Here is a 6,533-nt window from a genome sequence, read left to right as displayed (position 1 = left end):
CTGCCAAAACTGTGGGAGGAATAGCGTATAAAAAAAAAGGTTACTCTAGTGGAATAAAGAAAGTGTTACAGTTGCAATAGTCTGGTTGCCCTTTGGGCAACCACACTAATTAGGCATAGGCCATATGAACTTGTTGGTGGGGTAGGGGAGTTGCTCTCTTAATGTAATGCTCTCTTAATGTAATGCATAATAGGCTACTGTGATTCAGACAATAATGGCTTGCCAAACGGAACTATATGAGCACTTAGAGAACTTAGAAGTCTGTATATGTACAAGTACAGAGTTTGCTGTTTATATGATTTGTTTATGATTGAGTGAATAATAATGGTTTGATCCATAATTTAATCTGAATCCATAATTAAATCATAATTAATGAGAAGCTGTTAAATAATGACTTGAATGATTTTTCAATGTATCGAGAAACTGTTTTATAAAGGTCTGTTTACTTAATTGAATTGTCTATAATGCCATTCCATACAAAAGATTTTCAGAAGTCCGGCCTTCATATCAGTGTGACACACTGATTAAATGGCTGCCATGAATCTAAGTCAGTTCAAGCCCCTGATTTCACCCACCACTCTATCCATTCCACAAATCACAACATAACAGTGAGCCCAGCTGGAGAGCTGGGTCAACCTCAACCATGTAATTCAGGTCAAGGCGCCAATAACATGAGTGTTATTCAATATACATATACACAGTAAATTGAGAGTGTTCATTTAAAGAAAGAGTGATATTTGGTCAGAATTTATTGAGAGGGTAGCTAGCCCCTTGAGATTCAGCATCTAATTTTAGAGGGGGCGGGGTCCTATACACATGAGTAAAATATTACATACAATACAAATAGACAATTTGTATACAGATACACATAGGTAAAACATTACATACAATACATGAATACAAATACACAATAGACACATGCTGTACAGGTACAGCTTGCTCACCATCTGCCACCCACACTCATTTTAAACAAAAAAGAATGGAGAAAACAGTACTGATGACCTGTATCAAATTTATTTCAAGCAGTAGTGTGGGGGGTAATTATATGCAAATATCATGACCAATGGCATTGTAAGACTAAACAATGAACATCAATGATGATGTTAGGTGAAAAAAGAACAGAAACAAAATATTTGTTTTTGATAAAATATAAATGTTGCCCAAAAGCATCGTTGGGGACTGCAGGGTTAAAAGCATGAACAGGTTGTTTTGAGATGTGAATACAAGTCCTGAAGCGGCCAAGAGAGGTAGGCTAATAGATCTGAGTGAAATAGATATACTTATTGTTACTTAATATAATACACTCTCGATACTACATGTGTGCAGCATGAGAGCATGTGCTAAACTGGCTGAGCAAACATGGAGGAACAATGTTGAATATGAGTGTAATTCTAACATTTTGATTTTCACGGTGTGGAATAGGCAGATAGAGGGGGCATACATCAGAATACTTAAAACCCAGTAGAAAAACAAAGCCGTGACAAGAATTTATCTCCATTGCATTACAGTATTATTCAGATGTGTCAGTTGGGATTTAATTTTCATGCTCCTTGTGCATTTCAGTGCACAACAGGACACTATAGAGTCCTTGTCTTTGGGAAGAATATAAAGTGTGTTCATTACTCATGAGTAGAAAGAGCCATGGCAATCACAACAGCAAACATCCAAGGACATGGAAGTCTCCTACAAGTTCCCATGGGAGAGCTTCCAATTAACACTCAAGCTTTCACCCTGACATGGTGACTGGCTTGAGTACAAAGACAGACAGAGAGAGAAAGATGGAAACAGAGAGTAAGTAGAGATAGAGAAAGAAGTTGGGGGCTCAGGACACATGAGAGTAAAACTGTTTTGTTGTGACAGTTAACCTTAAGCCTTAATTTGAGAGCTTAATTTATCTGAACATTGTGCATGGCCTTGTTGTGGAATATGCATGTGTATCATCTGGGGATTGTGTCTGAGAAATGTGGAACAAGAACAAAATCTAAAGAATTACATAGAATGGGCTGGGACGTTTGAAGAAATGTGGTGACTATTTGGTGATGGGGTGATAGATAAAAAAAAGAAAATGTGGAGGCACGGTGGCACAGTCGGTAGTGCTGTCGCCTCACAGCAAGAAGGTCCTGGGTTCGATTCCCGCTGGGGACGCTGTGGGCGCTGGGGGGCGTGTTCCCTCCTCCGTGTCATCAGTGCCCATACCTGAGGTGGGGTTGGCGAAAGGGCCTTTCTGCGTAGGAACCCTCACAAAAACATGCAGTAATCCTGGTTTCTAAAACTACCTCCCCCTGGCCAGCCGGGGCACCTGATGGAGGGGAAAGGAACTGGTCGGAATAACGTGTTCCTTCCACGCGCTACGTCCGGCCAGGGACGTAGCGCGTGACGTAGCGCGTGACACCCCTGTCAGGTGAAAAGAAGCAGCTTGGACTCCTCATGCATAGAAGGAGGCATGAGGTCAGTCTGCTGCCCCCCCAGGTTGGCAGAGGAAGTGTAGCGCCCAGGATTACATTAGATAATTGGCACTGGGTGAAAAAACTGGTTTGCAAAATTGTGGGATACAAATTTAAATTTAAAAAACAAAATGTGTGTGCATGTCTCACATTTGTAAATATAATGCTGTTTACGTGATAACGCCATGGGGACTTCATGGTGACTCTGCACACTGGATGATGCTCCAAAACTTAAAACTCCTTTACACCATGGATCTTGGCTCTTCATCAGACGTCATACTCTTTCTGCAATCTTAGCAGGAGGACAATACTATGGGATTGAAATGATCAAACATGGTATTTGAGGAATAACCACAACAAATTGCTGAGATGTGGTAGTTGCTGAAAATTGTCACAGAATGTCAAACTGTACAAACGAGTAACAAAACTTTACAGACGGATACGGTTCAGGTTGTTGTTCAACGGTTGTTGTTCAGTAGAAGACAAGTGAATATTCCTGGGATCTTAAAATAGTGTTTTTTGTTCCAATAAAGAGAAAAAGTCTAGTTATTTCATAACCTTCTCCAACACGTAACCACATAAAGCTACCATAGGGCAAATGGAGTAGAATAAACCCCCCGAGATGCAGAGATGCAGAAAAACACGCATAACCTGAGGTGTTAATATATTCCAGCTCAAAGAGAAAAGCCATGCCATGGAGTGCACTGATGTGACATAATTGACAGGGAAGGAGATGTCAATTTGCACATGCAAGCAAAGACACACTCTGAACTCAACTCCATTTCAAGCTCTTTCTCTCTCTTTCTCCGTCACGCACGCACGCACGCACGCACGCACGCACGCACGCACGCACGCACGCACGCACGCACGCACGCACGCACGCACGCACACACACACACACACACACACACACACACACACACACACAAGCCCTGTATGGTATATCACCCAAATACCAAGCAAGCTGCTTGTTGTGGGAAATCATGCCTTGAGGGGTGTTTTCTTTGCGGGTCCCCTACTACGGGGCTTTTCCTTTAATAGTGGTGGTGACAGGTCAGTCCGGGCGTGGCGGACACATTGTCATTATTCTCAGTCGACTGGAACCTCATGTTTAAAATGAGGCACATCAGCCGTGTGTGGTGTGGTGTGTCTGTCTGGCTTTGTGCACAAACTATCTGACTTGAGGTTTAAGGTGGAGGTGAGCCACAAATACACATAGAGATTTTCATACAAATATCCAAACCAGTTAGATGCCTGAGGGCGAGGTCGCGTGCACGCATCTACCTCGTTGACGGCAGATTGCTGGGCGAGCGCTGGCGCTTTGGCATGGGGGGTCAGATCAACATGGAATGAATTCTGTACTGGCCATATAAGGAGCATGTCATGAGTGTACAGGGTTTGATGAGGTCAGATCAACATATGGAATGTCAGAACAGGTCAGCTCCATACACTATATGGAGATCTAAGAGTGGTAGGGGGGACATTATGAGTGTACAGGGTTTGATGAGGGCCTAACCTCGCGTCACGAGGCTTTCCACCTCGGAGGTCTGTGTTCCAAAATTGCTGTGTGAACCGGTCTGGAGCGGATGGTAATTTACGTCATGTTGTAGTCTTGTTTTGTAGTCACGCAATTCGGCCATTCATAGTACTGATTCCGTCTTGTGGTTTCCTGCCTGTTGACTACAATTCAGTGACTACAACATGACGAAAGTCACCATCCGCTCCCGACCGGATCATAAACCCTGAAATGGAATGCTGCCCAGGCTAATGAGAGCCTGTTGAGAACTCATGTTTTTGATGGCTGCCGGGCGTGGCTGCACTAATAACTTTGGGGCAGGCCTGTCTAGAGTTTGAATGGACAGGTGGGCCTGTTGAGAACTCTAGGTTTCGCCGGCTACGGCTGCACTAATACTTTTGGGGCAGGCCCGTCTAGAGTTTGAAATTTGAATGGAATTTGAATGGTATAAGTCAAAAGGGAGACATCGAAGAGGAAGGATGGATGGGGAAGGATCAACAAGAACAGGTTCTGACATATATCCATATATGGAGATCTAAGGGATGACATCAGGGATGTCCATTTATGGACTTAAGTGTGGTGTTTGTTTCATCTCCCAATCCACAGAGAGAACATCCATTTGTTGTAACTGTCAAGGCAAGGCACCATGTATGTCCATTAGGAAAATGGATATACCCTTGTTGTGATGCCTTCATTTGCATATTATAGCACTCTGATTTCTTATTATTGAACATTTGCAAAATGCATGCGTAATCTACTGAGAGTTACATCATGGAATAGTTATACTATATGATGCATCACATGCGATTGATATTTGTTATTTAAAGCAATCCAGTGTAACCCATGATGTGGCTTTCAGTAGCAACATATTTTCATTTCAGACTACCTCACTCCATGTACTGTAAGTTCAAAAGATCACTAGTGAAACACTGACACCTTGAGACTGGTTAAGTTGTGACTCAAAATAAAGGTTCAGCCTTCCTGTAATGTAGGCCTTACTCAATGTCACAGCAGAAAATAGAGGTGGATCTTTATCTAAAACAAAACTGTATAGGCCTACTAAGCAGTGCTCCCTTCAAGTTCTCTGTTTGTGCAAGTGTTGGCTGCAAAAGTCAAAAACAGGATGAATCGTGTGAAATAAACCACATGCTCACAATGCAAATCCCTGAATAAGATAATAGCCAATTGCATGAGTGACTTCCTTCAATGTCACTTAATTGACACACAATGGACAGTGGCATCAGTGAGGCGTAACCTAAGCTGACAGACAGGCCATGTCAGCTTGGTGACAGCTTGCTTGGTGCTGTTCGACAACATGTCCTCTTGTGAGTGACAGCGACCCCTTCCAATTAACCTCAAGCATAGGGACAGACACATGTGTACGCACAAATCCTGTCATGAACAACACTCTACAAACAAGCACACACAAAAAGAAAGCACGTGCACAGCAGCACAGGTAGAAACAAACTTTTATTTCCCTTTTACATGCTTCCCTCAGCCACTCTCACTCTCTGTTGCTGACACACACACACACACACACCCACACACACACACATACACACACGCGCGCACACACACACGCATACGCACACACGCACGCACGCACGCACACACACACACACACACACACACACACACACACACACACACACACACACACACACACACACACACACACACACACACACACAGAGACACACAGAGACACACACAGACACAGGGTATGTGACAGCTGTGGATCGATTGTCCGCATTCATTTGGCACTAATTGAGCTTGTTCCACTGCTGCAAGGTCAGGTCTCTCTCTCGGATTAATGTTGGTAGCTATTCTTTTACGTGCAACAAAAGACAAAAGAGATTTTTTTAATACTGATTTTTTTTTACATGCAAGCTAAATCAACACTTATTATACATAAATTATTGGATTTTATACATCGAACCAGCTATGCTGTCAAATTATCATTGGTGCGGAGTGAGTCGTGACACATAAAGACAGCCTCTGTCACTCTGGCACCCTCAGATAAATTAACATTAAACATGAAATAGAAGCAAATGTATGCAATCAGCACCCACCACCTTCTAACCATCTCCTCTATGATTATTTAAATCGCATATGCCTTGTGAAAGGCTCATACATGATATCATAATTTAAATAATGCTTCAGAGTTCAGACTGTTCAGAGTTATAGCCTACTGTCTGTTTCGATTTAACATAATTGGCCCATAGGCAACGTGCGCTCCCAGCCAGCAGAGGGCGATCAGCCCACGTCCCCATATTCAATATTTATTTTCAGTATCTTTATAATGTTGTAATGTAATCACGCCCATGTGGCTCAGAGATTTGTATGGCTCTGATGTGTCTTACAGTTGCTGCTATGATGACAACATATAATTTCCGTGAGGTCTGTCTGTCTCTGTCATGCCATAATCTCAGATTCCGATGGGTTCCAAATTGTAATACTTCCCACCGTTATGAATCCCACCAACGTTCTAGGGTAGACCCGCCTCACCATGTGTCTGATTGGCTCCCGGGAAGGCATCGTTTTACTGAGGTTAGGCCGTTCGTGTTAGGTTT

Source organism: Electrona antarctica (assembly GCF_951216825.1).
Source record: "Electrona antarctica genome assembly, chromosome: 18".
Lineage (NCBI taxonomy): Eukaryota > Metazoa > Chordata > Actinopteri > Myctophiformes > Myctophidae > Electrona > Electrona antarctica.
The sequence above is the reverse complement of the archived record's forward strand: the minus strand, read 5'-3'. Positions refer to the sequence as shown.